The sequence below is a fragment of the Cherax quadricarinatus genome, chromosome 5 (genome assembly GCF_038502225.1).
Source record: "Cherax quadricarinatus isolate ZL_2023a chromosome 5, ASM3850222v1, whole genome shotgun sequence".
NCBI classification, from domain to species: Eukaryota; Metazoa; Arthropoda; class Malacostraca; order Decapoda; family Parastacidae; genus Cherax; species Cherax quadricarinatus.
In genome coordinates, this window is record NC_091296.1 from 40,665,495 (window position 1) to 40,682,042 (window position 16,548).

Consider the following 16,548-nt stretch of genomic DNA (forward strand, 5'->3'; position numbering starts at 1 on the left):
TCTTCACCTCCTCCTCATCTGAATGTATGTCGTCCAACACTTGTTGGTGTATTCCTTGCTGGTGTCCCCATCTGGTCTGTCCCCCCAGAGTCCTTCCTGTCTCTACTGTAAATACTTCCTTAAATCTCGTGTTGAGCTCCTCACATACCTCTTGATCGTTTCTTGTGAGTTATCCACCTTCTTTCCTCAACCTTATCACCTGGTCCCTGACTGTTGTCTTCCTCCTAATGTGGCTATACAGCAGTTTCGGGTCAGATTTGACTTTCGATGCTATGTCGTTTTTATACTGTCGCTGGGCCTCCCTCCTTATCTGTGCATACTTGTTTCTGGCTCTTCTACTAATCTCCTTGTTTTCCTGGGTCCTATGCCTCCTGTACCTTTTCCATTCTCTGTTGCACTTAGTTTTTGCCTCCCTACACCTTCGGGTAAACCAAGGACTCGTTTTGGTCTTCCTATTATTTCTGTTTCCCTTGGGAACAAAACTTTCCTCTGCCTCCTTGCACTTTGTTGCCACATATTCCATCATCTCGTTTACTGATTTTCCTACCATTTCTCTGTCCCACTGAACCTCCTGCAGGAAGTTTCTCATACCTGTGTCGTCCCCCCTTTTATAGTTTGGCCTGTCCCCTTCAGTTCCTGTTACCTTCTCCACTTGTAACTCTACTATATAGTCAAAACTCAGAACCACGTGATCGCTAGCTCCAAGGGGCCTCTCGTAAGTGATGTCCTCAATGTCTGAACTGCTCAGGGTGAACACAAGATCCAGTCTTGCTGGCTCATCCTCCCCTCTCTCTCTGGTTGTGTCCCTGACATGTTGATGCATGAGGTTTTCAAGTACCACATCCATCATCTTGGCTCTCCATGTTTCGGGACCCCCATGTGGCTCCAGGTTTTCCCAGTCGATCTTCCTGTGGTTGAAATCGCCCATTACCAGTAACTTTGCTCTGCTCGAGTGAGCTCTTCTTGCCACCTCAGCCAGTGTGTCCACCAACACCCTGTTGTTTTCTTCGTACTCCTCTCTTGGCCTCCTGCAGTTCTGTGGTGGGTTATACATCACTCCAATGACTACTTTATGTTCTCCGGACTGAATTGTACCTACAATGTAGTCTCTTTCTCCAATCATGTCCATGCCTTCCATTTCCTCAAATCCCCATCGGTGTTTTATGAGCAGTGCAACCCCTCCTCCCCCTCTACTCCTTCTATCTTTCCTCAGGATCTGATATCCTGTTGGGAAGATTGTGTCTGTTATTGTCTCAGCGAGTTTTGTTTCTGTGACTGCTATGATGTCTGGGGATTTTTCACTGATTCTTTCGTTCCACTCCTCATGTTTATTCGTTATTCCATCCGCGTTTGTGTACCAAACCTTTAGTTTCTTTTCTATCATTGTGGTCATGCAAGAATATTGGGGTTGGGGGAGCGAGAGCCTTGGTGGGGGCCTATATGGGGCTCTGGTGTAGGTGGGGTTTGTGTTGATGGGGGTGGGGTCAGAATGCCCATAAGGGACAGCTGTTGGGGTGAGGTTTGTGATATGGGGGTTGGTGGCAGAGGGAACAGTGAGTGGGTTGTAGTATAGGTTGCTCAGTTGCGTTGGGAATGTCGCGGGTGGAGTCTTTTGGTGGGAGATTCTGTGGGGTGTGTTTGCCCTTCCTCCTGTGTCTGGTTTCTGCTCATTTTCGTTGCTTCTCGTTCCTCCTTGCGTCTCTGTACCCTCTCTTTCAGTGTAGTCCTTTCTTCTTGTGTTCTGTCACGGTCGAGGTATACTCTCTGGTACCCCTCTTTGTCCCTCAGTCTTGCTTTCTCTTGCAGAAGCCTGGTTCGAACTGATTCTTCCTTGAAAGTTACTCTGACAGGCCGTATCCTTCCACTCGCAAACCACCCAATTCTCTGAAAATTTGTCACCTGGGTCATATCGCCCTCCCCTATTGTTTTCATGATGCCTTCAATCATTTTTTTCTCCTCCTGTTTTATTTCTTCAAAGTTGTCCCCCTTGGCTTCTTGGAGCCTGTACACAAAAACTGACCTCGCCCTTTCCTCCTCCCACTGAGTCTCCATCTGCTTCCTCTGAGGCATTTTATTTCCTTCCATTGACATGTTCTTGCCTTCAGTCCCTGTCATATCTGAAACTTCTATTCTCAGTGAACTGTTTTTCCTGACCAGCTGTCCCTTGCTACTGCTACTGCAGTTGGCTGTTAGAATCTCTGCATATAACATACCTTCATTGTCTTCGGACCTGTCGTTTGATCTTAGTGTGCTCATCGTCTTTTCCCTGGCCCCACGTGGGTCTGATAGGGCCTTCGTGTATGGCATGTCTCTGTTGTTGCTTACCGTCCCCTTGTCTGCGCCTGACTTTGAATTTCCTGATGTCACATCTGAATTGTCATTTGTCTCTCTAATCTGTTTCAGGCTTTGCAGTCTCTCTTCTAAGCACTGTATCCTAGCTTCTGCTGCTAAGACCTGTACTTCCCACTTCCTGCACTCTTCAGCTATCCGCTCCTCCATTTTCTTACCAAGCTCTACTATCTTCCTTCCCCACTCTTCCTCCCTTTTTTGGAGCTCTAACTCCCAGTCTTTCCTCCCTGGTTCGTCTACCAGATCTCTGGTTTTCCGTCCTCTAAGGCCACCTTTTTTTTTTTTTTTTTTTTTTTTTTTTTTTTTTTTTTTTTTTTTTTTTTTTTTTTTGAACCACAGACAGAAGGCTAGAGGAGGGAGAGGGTGCGGGGGGAGAGAGAAAGGGTAGAAAGAGGGAGAGAGAGGAGAGAGTATGGGGGTGAGGGATAAGACCAAGGGGGAGAGAGAGAAATGTGAGGGGGAAGAGAAAGGGTAGAGAGAGGGAGAAAGAGAGGGAGAGGGAGAGGGAGAGAAAGAGAGAGAGAGGGAGAAAGGAGAGCGAGGGAAAAAGCTATGAGAGAGAGAAATGGAGAGATGGAGAGAGAAGCCTATAGAGAGAGAGGAGGGTGAGAGATTGGGTTATGGGAGTGAGGGAGAGAGAGAGAGAGAGAGGGAGAGAGAGAGGAAGAGAGAGAGGGAGAGAGAGAGGGAGAGAGAGAGAGAGAGAGAGAGAGAGAGAGAGAGAGAGAGAGAGAGAGAGAGAGAGAGAGAGAGTAGGGGGAAGGGGAGGGAAAAAGGCTATGAGAGAGAGAAACACGAGGGAAGGAAAAGATAGGAGGGAGTGAAGGCAAGAGCGGGGAGGGGAATGGTCTGTGGGGGAGGGAAAGGTGTGTGGGGGGTGAGGGGACACGGTCAAATTCCAAGGTTCAGCTGTGTGTACTCACCTAGTTGTGGTTTCAGGGGTCGAGACTCAGCTCCTGGCCCCGAGTGCATGTGTGTGCGCGCGTGTGTGTGTGAGCACATCAGTTGTTTATATGTCCCAGAAATACAATTCACCTCTGTGTATCCGTAATACTAATAAGATACCATTAACACTGAGAGTAATTCTAATAATTATAATACTAGCGTGTGTTAACAAGTCATTCTTTCACCCAGTTATGTACTACCTTTTACTACATGTGTACCCAATACTTGCTTCTCAGATTGTACTGTCTTTGTGTCCTAAAACATTATCTCTCGAAACTGTTGTCAGGGCTGTAGTCCCATTAGCCCCGACTTAATCCTCCTGCCTATTCCTTGCTCCTACAAATTTTATCTTCTTACTACTGCTAGGTGTTGTGTGTATGATAATCCCTCTGGAGCAGGGTTTATGATACCCAGCCACCAGTGATCGCAGGGCCGGCTCTACCACTCAAAACTTCCCGCCAACCACAAACAGGTGATTTGTACGTTACTCCTCAGAGGGGACGTCCATCCAGATGCCTGATGTACGATGCTCGCTGTACGATGCTCGCTGTACGATGACTCGTGCACCTCGCCCTTCCGCCGCTGACTTCTTCAGCTATTCTTTTCTCGTTGCCCTTTTGAGTCCTCATTTACCACACTTATCACTTGTATACTGCTACTTTTATAATTTACACTTCACTTTTGGTAAGTACACTTCTTATTTGTGATGACACCCAACCTGTTATGGCCTCAGGCCTACTGCTGCCACCACCTCTGCTTATGTATATTTATGTATATGTATGTATATATATATATATATATATATATATATATATATATATATATATATATATATATATATATATATATATATATATATATATATATATATATATATCCCCTTTCTGGCTAGCTTGTTCACGCTGTATGCTACATCACAGTTTGTCGTTAGCTACCCTCTCTTAATTCTATTTGATCTTTTCTCTTTAGTCACTCGCTTTGTACTTTGTATATGTGTAACAATGTGGCAACAGGTGCCAACTAGGCCTCAACGAACTGGCACTTTGAAATTTTGTTGTATAATTTCAGGCTTTCTCTCGCCCTTACTTTATTTATTTTTGCTAATACTTTGGTTATCACTTGTAGGGTTGTTCACTGACGTTGTCACTAACACTGGTTGCTTCTAGCTGCTAAAACACGCCCTAAAAGCACTAAGATTCTCGGAGCCTGGCGCTTGTGACCCACTACACTACGTGTGTGTGTGTGTGTGTGTGTGTGTGTGTGTATGTGTGTGTGTGTGTGTGTGTGTGTGTGTGTGTGTGTGTGTGTGTGTGTGTGTGTGTGTGTCTGTGTGTGAAATCACCTACCTAATTGTACTCACCTAATTTTGGTTGCAGGGGTGGTGAGAGAGCTCCTGGCCCTGCCTCTTCACTGATCGCTACTAGGTCCTCTCTCTCTCTTTCTGCTAAATGAGCTTTGTCATACCTCGTCTTAAAGCTATGTATGGTTCCTGCCTCCACTACATCGCTTACCAGACAATTCCACTTCCTAACAACTCTGTGGCTGAAGAAATACTTCCTAACATTCCTTTGACTCATCTGAGTCTTGAGCTTCCCATTGTGACCCTTTGTTTCTGTATCATCCTCTCTAGAACAACCTGTCTCTGTCCACCTTATCTATTCCAAGCAGTGTCTTGTATTTCGTTATCATGTCTCCCCTGACCCTTCTGTCCTCCAGTGTCGTCATTCCGATTTCCCTCAACCTTTCATCGTAGGACATTTCCCTGACCTCTGGAACTAGCCTTGTTGCAAACCTTTGTACTTTCTCTAACTTCTTGGCGTACTAGGTAAAGTGTGGGTTCCAAACTGGTTCTCCATACTCCAGTATGGGCCTGACGTACACAGTGTACAGTGTCTTGAACGATTCGTTATCAAGGTATCGGAACGCTATTCTCAGGTTTGCCAGGTGCTTTTATGCTGTAGCAGTTATCTGGTTGATGTGTGCCTCCGGAGACGTGCTCTGTGTTATGGTCACCCCAGGATCTTTCTCCTTGAGTGAGGTTTGCAGTCTTTGTTCACCTATCCTATACTCTGTGTGCAGTCTTCTTTGCCCCTTCCAAATCTTCATTAATTTGCTTTTGGCAGGGTTGAATTCGAGAAGCCAGTTTTTGGACCACGTTTTCAGTCTGTCCAGGTCTCTTCGTAGTCCTACCTGATCCATATCCGATTTAACTCTTCTCATCAACTCCACATCATCTTCAAACAGGGACACTTCCGAGTCTATCCCTTCCATCATGCCATTCACATATATCAAAAATAACACTGGTACTAGAACTGGCCCCTGTGGGACCCCATTCGTCACAGGCGCTTACTGTGATACCTCTTCACGTTCCACGTGCCTCCTTGTCAGGTATTCTCTGATCCATTGCAGGGCCCTCCCTGTTATACGTGCCTCATGCTCCAGCTTCTGCTCTAATCTCTTGTGAGGAACTTTGTCGATGGCCTTTCTGCAGACCAGGAAAATGCAATCCACCCAACCCTATCTCTCGTGTCTTTCGTTACTTTGGCATAAAACTCCAGAAGGTTTGTGACAGAGGATTTGCCTTCCGTGAATCCATACTGGTTGTCATTTATAATCTTGTTCTGTTCCAGGTGCTCTACCACTGTCATGGTAATCTTCTCCATGACTTTGCATACTATACACGTCAGAGACACTGGTCTGTAGTTTTGTGCCTCGTTTCTGTCTCCTTTCTTAAAAATGGGGACTACATTTGCCGTATTCCATATCTCAGGTAGTTGCCCAGTGTCAAGGGATGTATTGAAGATTGCGTTTAATGGAACGCACAGCATCTCTGCTCCATCTCTAAGGACCCACGGGGAGATGTTGTCCGGTCCCATGGCCTATGAGGTATCAAAGTCACTTAGCAGCTTCTGCACCTCATCCTCCGTTGTTCGTATGTCATCCAACACTTGTTGGTATATTCCCTGTTGATGTTCCACTTTGTGCTGTCTTCCTAGAGCCATTCCTGTCTCTACTGTAAATACTTTCATAAATATCCTATATAGGTTCTCACATACCTCCTGATTGTTTCTTGTGAGTTCCCCACCATCTGTCAACAGTCTCGTCACCTGGTCATTGACTGTTGTCTTCCTCCTGATGTGGCTATACAACAGTTTCGGGTCAGACTTGACTTTCGATGCTATGTTTTTTTCATACTGTCGCTGAGTGTGTGTGTGTGTGTGTGTGTGTGCGTGTGTGCGTGTGTATGTGTGTGTGTGTGTGTGTGTGTGTGTGTGTGTGTGTGTGTGTGTGTGTGTGTGTGTGTGTATGTGTGTGTGTGTGCGTGTGTGCATGTGCGTGTGCGTGTGCGTGTGTGCGTGTGTGTAGTGTGTGTGTGTGTGTGAGTGTGTACTCACCTAGTTGTGGTTGCAGGGGTCGATTCATAGCTCCTGTCTCCGCTTCTTCACTGGTCGCTACTGGGTCTCTCTCCCCGAACCATGAGCTTTATCATACCTCTGCTTGAAGCTATGTATGGATCCTGCCTCCACTACATCGCTTCCCAAACTATTCCTCTTCCTGACTACTCTGTGACCAAAGAAATACTTCCTAACATCCCTGTGATTCATCTATGTCTTCAACTTCTACCTGTGTCCCCTTGTTGCTGTGTCCCATCTCTGGAACATCCTGTCTTTGCCCACCTTGTCAATTCCTCTCAGTATTTTATATGTCGTTATCATGTCCCCCTATCTCTCCTGTCTTCCAGTGTCGTCAGGTGGATTTTCCTTAAACTCTCCTCGTAGGACATAACCCTTAGCTCTGGGACTAGTCTTGTTACAAAACTTTGCACTTTCTCTAGTTTCTTTACGTGCTTGGCTAGGTGTGGGTTCCTAATTGGTGCCGCATACTCCAATATGGGCCTAACGTACACAGTGTACAGGGTCCTGAACTATTCCTTATTAAAATGTCGGAATGCTGTTCTTAGGTTTACTAGGCGCCCATATGCTGCAGCAGTTATTTGGTTGACGTGCGTCTCAGAAGATGTGCCTGGTGTTGTACTCACCCCTAGATCTTTTTCCTTGAGTGAAGTTTGTAGTCTCTGCCCCCTAGACTGTGCTCCATCAGCGGTCTTCTTTGCCCTTCCTCAATCTTCATGAATTTGCAATTGGTGGGGTTAAACTCGAGGAGCCAATTGCTGGACCAGGTCTGCAGCCTCCCCAGATCCGTTAGTAGTTCTCATTGTTTCCTTCCTGTCAGTTATTCTTTGATCCATTGCAGTGCACTTCCTGTTAATCGCGCCTGATCCTCTAGCTTCTGCACTAATCTCTTGTGAGGAACTGTTTCGAAGGACTTCCTGCAGATCATAAAACTCCAGTAGGTTTGTGACACAGGATTTGCCTTCCATGAATCTGTGTTAGTTGTCATTTATAATCTTGTTCCGTTCCAGCTTCTCCACCACTATCCTCCTGATAATTTCGTCCATGACTTTGCACAATACACATATCAGTGACACTGGTCTGTAGTTTAATGCTTCGTTTCTTCAAAAGGGGACTACATTTGCCGTCTTCTATACCTCAGGTAGTTGCCCAGTTTCAAGGGATGTGTTGAAAAATGTGGTTAGTGGCACACACAGTAACTCTGCTCCCTTCCTAAGGATCCATGGAGAGATGTCCGATCCCACCGCCTTTGAGGTATCAAGGTCACTTAACAGCTCCTTAACTCTCGTGTTGAGCTCCTCACATACCTCATGATCGTTTCTTGTGGGCTTCCCATCTTCTTCCATCAGCCTAATTACCTGGTCTTTGACTGTTGTCTTCCTCCTGATGGCTGTAAAACATTTTCAGGTCAGACTTGACTTTCAATGCTCTGGTGTTTTCGTACTGTAGCTGTGTCTCCCTCCTTATCTGTGCATACTCGTTTCTGGCTTTTCGACTGATCTCTTTATTTTCCTGGGTCCTTTGCCATCCGTACTTTTTCCATTCACTAGCACACTTAGTTTTTGCCTCCCGACACCTTCGGGTAAACCAAGGGTTCATTCTGGTCTTCCCATTATTTCTGTTACCCTTAGGAACAAACCTTTTCCTCTTCCTCCTTGCATTTTGTTGTTACGTAGTCTATCATTTCGTTTACTGACTTTCCTACCAATTCTCTTTCCCACTGCAGCAAGTTCCTCATACCTCTGTAGTCCTCCCTGTTATAGTTTGGCTGTTCCCTTTCTACTCCTTTTACCCTCTCCACTTGTAAGTCTACTATGTATTCAAAGCTCAAAACCACGTGATCACTTGCTCCAAGGGTCCTTTCGTATATGATGTCTTCAATGTCTGAGCTACTCAGGGTGCACACAAGGTCTAGTCTTGCTGGTTCGTCCTCCCCTCTCTGGTAGTGTCCCTAACATGCTGGTGCATGAGGTCTTCCAGTGCTACATTCATGATCTTGGTTCTACATGTTTTGGGACCCCGATGTGGCATAGCCTATAACCTTGTGGTATAGCCCATAACTTTGCTCTACTCGAGTGAGCAATTCTGGCCACCTCAACTAGTGTGTCCACCATTGTTCTGTTGCTCTCTTCATATTCCTCTCTTCGCCTCTGCAGTTCTGTGGTGGGTTATACATCACTGCAATGACAACCTTATGTCATCCAGACTGAATTGTACCTGCTATGTAATCCCTTTCTCCAATCTCGTCCATGCCTTCCATTTCCTGAAAACTCCATCGATTTTTAATGAGCAGTGCAACCCCTCCTCCCCCCTCTATTCATTCTGTCTTTCCTTAGAATCTGATATCCTGCAGGAAGATTGTCCGTTAATGGTCCGCTGAGTTTTGTTTCTGGGACTGGGGACGTTTCGTTGATTCTGTCATGCCATTGCTCGCATTTATTTGTTATTCCTTCCGCGTTCTTATACCAAACCTTCAACTACTTTTCTAAAACTGTGGTCTGGGGAGAACGCTGGGTTTGGTTGCATTGGGGTTTCTGTGGCTGGATTCCTTCTGTGGGTAGTTCTGGAAGGGGTTGTGTTTGCTCTTCCATCTGGGTCTGGGTTCTCCTCCTCATCTCCGTCCTTCCCTCTCATCCCTCCTCGTGTCTTTGCACCCTCTCTTTCAGTATCTTCCTTTCTTCTTGTGTTCCGTCTCAGTCTAGGTACACTCTCTGGTATTCCGGTTTGTCCCTCAGTTGTGCTTTCTCTTTCAGGATCCGGTTTCGAGCTGACTGTGTCTTGAAAATCACTTTGACTGGCCATTTTTTTCTTCTCGCAAACCACCCAATTCTCCGAAAATTTGTCAGCTGTGTCATGTCGTCCTGTCCTATTGCTTTCATGATACTTTCAATCTTTTTTCTCCTCCTGTTTTCTTGCTTCATAAGTTTCCGCTTCAACTTCGTGGAGCCCATGGACAAAAACTGACCTCTCCTTTTGTCCTCCAACTGTATTTCCCTGTGTATCCCCTTAGATGATTTAGTTCCTGCCACTGAAGTGTTCCTGCCTTCACTCTCTTCCCTAGCACTGCAGTTGTCTGTTAGAGTCTCTGCGTATAGCTTAGCTCCTTCATTATCTTTAGACCCCTCATTTGTTCTTGATGGGCTGCCCGTCTTTTCCCAAGCCCCATGTGGATCTAATAGGGCCTTCGCACACAGTCTGTGACTGATGTTGCAGTTCCTGATGTAATGACTGTACTGTCCTTTGGTTCTCTAGGTTGTTTCAGATTTTTTAGTTCCTCTTCTGAGCTCTGTATCTTAGCTTCTGCTGCAATGGCTTGTAACTCCGATTTCCTGCTTTCTGCATCCATCCACACCTCCATTTTCTTGCTGAGCTCTTGTAGCTCGTGTATGTGTGTGTGTGTGTGTGTGTGTGTGTGTGTGTGTGTGTGTGTGTGTGTGTGTGTGTGTGTGTGTGTGTGTGTGTGTGTACTCACCTATTTGTGATTGTAAGGGTCGAGTCTTAGTTCCTGGCCCCGCCTCTTCACCAGTTGCTACTGGGCCCTCTCTCTCTCCCTGCTCTATGAGCCTTGTCAAACCTCGTCTTAAAACTGTTTGGTTCCCGCCTCCACTACGTCACTTTCTAGGCTATTCCACTGTCTGACAACTCTATGACTGAAGAAATAGTTCCTAACATCCCTATGACTCGTCTGAGTCTTCAGCTTCCAATTGTTTCCCCTTGTTTCTGAGTCCCCTCTCTGGAACAACCTGTTTCTGTCTTCCTTATCTATTCCACGCAATATTTTGTATGTCATTTTCATGTCTCTCCTGACCTTCCTGTCCTCCAGTGTCGTCAGGCTGATTTCCCTTAACCTTTCTTCATAGGACATTCCCATTACCACTGGAAGTAACCTTGTCGCAAACCTCTGCACTTTCTCTAATTTCTTGATGTGCTTGATTAAGTGCGGGTTGCAAAGAGGTGCTGCATACTCCAGTATGGGCCTGACGTACACGGTGTACAGTATCTTGAATTCCTTACTAATGTATTTAAACGCTGTTCTCAGGTTTGCCAGGCACCCATATGCTGCAGCAGTTATCAGGTTGATGTGTGCTTCTGGAGACATGCTCGGTGTTATACTCACCCCAAAATCTTTCTCCATGAGCGAAGTTTGCAGTCTTTGGCCACCTAACCTATACTCTGCGGTCTTCTGTGCCCTTCCCCTATCTTCATGACTTTGCATTTGGCGGGATTAAACTCGAGAAGCCAGTTGCTGGACCAGGTGTCCAGTCTGTCCAGGCCTCTTTGAAGTCCTGTCTGATCCTCATCCGATTTAATTCTCCTCATTAACTTCACATCGCCTGCGAACAGGGATGCTTCTGAGTCTAACTCATCCATCATGTCGTTCACATATACCAAAAATAGCACTGGTCCTAGGACTGACCCCCTGTGGGACCCCGCTCGTCACAGGTGTCCACTGTGATACATCATTACGTACCATGAATCGTTGTTGCCTCCTTGTCAGGTATTCTCTGATCCATTGCAGTGCCATTCCTGTTACATGCGACTGATCCTCTAGCTTCTGCACTAATCTCTTGTGAGGAACTGTGTCAAAGGCCTTCTTGCAGTCCAAGAAGATGCAATCAACCCACCCCTCTCTCTCATGTCTTACTTCTGTTACTTTAGCATAAAACTCCAGAAGGTTTGTGACACAGGATTTGCATTCCATGAATCCGTGTTGGTTGGCGTTTATACTCTTGTTCCATTCCAGGTGCTCCACCACTCTCCTGATAATTTTCTCCATAACTTTGCATACTATGCACGTCAGTGACATGGGTCTATAGTTTAGTGTCTCTTTTTTTGTCTCCTTTTTTAAAAATGGGAACTACATTTGCTGTCTTCCATACCTCAGGTAGTTGCCCAGTTTCCAGGGATGTGTTGAAGATTGTCGTAAGTGGCACACACAGCATATCTGCTCCCTCTCTAAGGACCCACTGAGAGATGTCCAGTCCCATTGCCTTTGAGGCATCGATGTCCCTTAGCAGCTTCTTCACCTCCTCCTCATTTGTATGTGTGTGTGTGTGTGTGTGTGTGTGTGTGTGTGTGTGTGTGTGTGTGTGTGTGTGTGTGTGTGTGTGTGTGTGTGTGTGTGTGTGTGTATGTGTGTGTGTGAGTCTGTGTGTGTGTGTGGGTGTATGTGTGTGAGTGTATTTACCTAACTGTACTGACCTAGATGTGCTCGCAGGTGTCGATTCATAGCTCCTGGTCCCACCTCTTCATTGGTCGCTACTAGGTTCACTCTCTCCCTGCTCCATAGGCTTTATCAAACCTCTTCTTAAATCTATATGTTATACCTGCCTCCACTACCTTTTTTCCTAGACTATTCCACTTCCTGACAATTCTGCAGCTGAAGAAATGCTTCCCATCATCTCTGCTGGTTGTCGCTGATAATCTTGTTTCCTTCTAGGTGCTCCACCACTCTTCTCTTGATAACTTTCTCCATAACTTTTCACACTATACATGTTAGTGACACTGGTCTGCAGTTTAATACTTTGTGTCTGTCTCAATTTTTAAAAAAATGGTACTACATTTGCTGTCGTCCATCCCTCATGTAGTTGCCCTGTTTCGATAGATATGCTGATGATTGTTGTTAATGGTGCACAGAGTGCCTCTGCTCCCTCTCTCATGGCGCACGGAGAGATGTTGTCTGGTGCCATCGAGTTTGAGGTATCTAGTTTGCTTAGCAGCCTCTTCACCTCCTCGGTTGTATGTATTGTGTTCATTACTAGATGGTGTACCCCACCTCTCTGTCTTTATGGAGTTCCTTCTGTCTCCTCTGTGAATACTTCCTTGAGTCTCATGTAGAGCTCCTCACATACTTCTCCTGTCGTTTCTTGTGATCTCCCCTTCTTTCTTCCTCAGCCTGATTACTTGGTCCTTGACTGTTGTTTTCGTCGTGATGTGGCTGTACAACTGCTTTGGGTCTGACTTGGTTTTCGGTGCTATGTCATTTTCATATTGTCGTTGAGCCTTCTCCCTTGCCGTAGCATATTCATTTCTGGCTCTTCGACTACTCTCCTTATTTTCCTGAGTCCTTTGTCTTCTGTACTTTTCCATTCTCTAGCACACTTGCTTTTGGCCTCTCTACTCCTTTGGGTGAACCAAGGGCTCGTCCTAGCCTTCTCATTGTTTCTGTTGCCCTTGGGTAAAAACCTTTCCTCTGCTTCCTTGCATATTGTTGTCATATATTCCATCATCTCATTTACTAATCTCCTACCAGTTCTCTGTCCCACTAAACTTTGTGTAGGAAATTCCTCAGGCCTGTGAAGTCCCCCTTCTTGCTTCCTTCTTCACTTGCAACTTTACTATGTATTCGAATCTCAGAACCACGCTATCACTAGCTTCAAGGGGTCTCTCATAACTAACGTCGTCAATATCTGCACTACTCGAAGTGAATACTAGGTCCAGTCTTCCTGGTTCGTCCTCTCCTCTCTCTCTCTGGTAGTGTCCCTTAAATGTTGATGCATGAGGTTTTCCAGTACCACCTCCTTCGTCTTACGCCTCCACATTCCTGAACCCTCATGTGGCTCCAGGTTTTCCCAGTCAATTTCTTGCGACTGAAATCACCCACAGTCTGTACCTTTGCCCTGTTCACATGGGCCCTTCTGGCCAGTGTGTCAAACATCGCTCTGTTACTCTCATCATATTCTTGCCTTGGTCTCCTGCTATTCTGTGTTGGGTTATACATGACTGCAGTAACCACCTTGGGACCTCCAGTCTGAAGTGTTCCTATTATGTAGTCTCTCGCTTCTCTGTCTCTTCTCTCCAGCTCTTCAAAATCCTCTTGGTTTTTGATGAGCAGTGTCACTCTTCCATCCCCTGTGTTCCCTCTGTCTTTCCTCAGGATCTGATATCCAGTTCTGTGAGAGCTATGATGTCTGGTGCATCAGACAGACATTCTGCTGTTGACTCTCGCCCTGGCAGGTCATAGCAGCTCTCCTTACTTGCACAGTATCCCTACGATCCCCGTTGGGGAGGGGAACCTCTACCATCTCCACTATGTCTCATCGTGTGAGAATTAAGCCCAAGTCTGCTGTCGTCGATGACGCCACGAAGCTTGAGCTTGCAGCTTCTCTCAACACTTGTCTGCACGCAAAGTTCTCCAAGATCACGTCACTGAAGAAAGCTTTCATCGTCACTTTTCTCGATGATACTGAAGCTGACAAGGTGCTTACACCTACTGCCATGAAGACCTTAGAAGATCGAGGCTTTACCATCTCTACGTCACCATACATGCTTGCAAAACGTTCAGTATTTATGAAACGTCTTGACAAGCTGATCACGAACATGACCATCCAGGAAATTACTACATCACTTGAAGACCTCAACACCTGGGCCAAGATTGACACTGTAGTGAAGATTCCAAACGCTTCCTCAATGCTCAAGGTCACATTCCTGGACGTTACCATGGAGACCAGAGCACTGTCGGATGGCCTGGCCATCTCTTACTACTACATCAACCCTCGACAGATTGAACCTGAACGCTTCACGTACATAACACCTTGCTGGACATGTTACTCGTACAGTCACTCTACTGCCGACTGCCACGTGAAGAATAAGAAGATATGTTCCACCTGTGGGTCTGCAGGACACGATTTTCGTTCTTGCACTTCCACTGCTGCTCCCACTTGCATCAACTGTAAGAGTGATCACCATACTCTTGCAGCCAAGTGTCCAGTGCGAAAGGATATCCTTTCTAAGAAACTAAAGGAAGAAACAAAGAAGTCATCTGGAACCTCTCCTACATATGCTGCAATTGCCAAGATTCAATCCACAACATCCAAGATTCTACAAGCTACTCAACAGTCGTCTCCACCACCTCTCACTACCCAACCTCCACCTGATGATATTTCCACCAAATTCTATTACTGCATGATGTTTGCCCACATGCAAAATGCTGCAAAACCCGGCTCTTTCAACACGACTATCAATGAACTTCTTGCACTCAACAACATGCCATCATTTAGCTTCCCTGCAAGTCCACCATCAGCTGAAATTTTGAAAATAATCCCGAAGATCGTCAGTTTTGACGCGCCAGATGACTTGAAGGAATTAATAACTGACAATGACGACGCATCCATTTTTGAATCCTCCAATCAACGTTCACCTGATAACATCCAAGTCAGCACTACGCCTCCTATTCGTCGATCGCCTCCTACTCGTCGATTGGCTCGTCGTGGCGGCGTACCTCCTTCACCTCCACTCACCACTCCTCATATGGACCAATCAGAAGCCACGATTCTACCACAGTCTTCTACACACTCTCTAGCAGAGACACCAACATTGAAAGAACCTTCAATGCTGCAACCACCAACAAAAACCTCTCCAGCCATCACTCGACGTATTAATATAAAAGACCAACATCGAGATCAATACCTGCACTGGAAGGATATAACTTTTTATACTACTCCTGACCAAGAACCCACCATGAATGTCGACACTTTGTATGAGAAAATACACGACAGAACAGTCAAGTTTACAAATCGTAAAGGATCCCACTGCTCCTTTACTACACTCAAGATGACCCTTGACCAGTTACAAGCCGACCCAGCATTTCGACCCAAGATTACAAGACTACTCATCGTTTCCTTCCAACAACTGCAAAACATAAGGAATGCCTCCCACACTGAAGAAATGAAGTAACTCCTGACTCACAATATAACGACACCTGACCAATCAAGAAGCTAGCCTCCCTTGACCACACCTCCAGCTTCTGCCAGACGCCAATCAACATCAAGATGCAGCAATCTTCCGTCCAGCGAGTTGCAGTCAGCACCCGCAGAGTTCCTGCTGTCTTCTACGTCGTCTTCGTTATTGTTTATCCAGGCTTAGCAGTTGGGTCTAGTCCTGACTCTTCTCTCTTCGACTCAAGACATTCCTCTCACCGTCAATTCTTCGTACTGTCCCCACTTGCCCCTCGCCCCTAGTGGGTCCTTACCTGTGAGTCCGATCTGATCTGATGTCTGGTGATGCCTCTGTGATTATTTTGTGCCTCTCTTCCCACTTATTCGTTATTCCATCAGGGTTGTTGTACCATACCTTCCATTTTCTCTCTAACATACTATTCTGGGGGGTTATAGGGGCTGGGGGAGTGGGGAAACTGGCAGTGTGCTATGAAATTCTTCAGAGTAGTGTGGGGTCTGGGTCTGGATAGTCTGGGTATTTGGGCTGTGGGTCTGGAGTGTAGTTTGTGTTGGAATAGTATGTTTGGCTGTGGGGTTCTGAGGGTGATTCTCTGAGTTTTTGTTCATGTTGTTTCACTTATCTTTAGTTGTCCTCCGCTGCCTCTAACCGTGTCTCTTTTTCTTGCCCCCTTCGTCTCTGTGTCCTCTTTCTATCAGCTATTGCTGCTCTGTTCTCGTTCTGTCATGGTTTAGTAACACCCTCCAGTATTTCATGAATTCCTTTAGCTGTGCAGGATCCTGTTCCTCACTATTTCTGTCTTGAAAATCAGTTTGACTGGTCGATTTCTTCCCTTTGAGTACCCCACTATTTTCTGAAAATTTATTGGCTCATTCATGTCATCCTCTCCGTCTGTTTGATGATATTTCTGTCTCTTGTTTTTCTTTCTACCATCATTAATTATATGTCCTCCCTTTGTTCTCCTGAAGCCCATGAATAAAGCCTGACCTCTACCTCTCCTCCTCCCATTGCTTTTCCCTCTGCATCTGTGGTTCCCATTTATACATAACCACTGCCTCTCTTAATATCTCCCGTATCTCCTGGTGACGTAGTCGTGTTTCTGTTCAGGGCCTGTCACCTCTTTACCTACTTCTCTGCCCACATTTACTGCTGTCCCTTTTTCCTA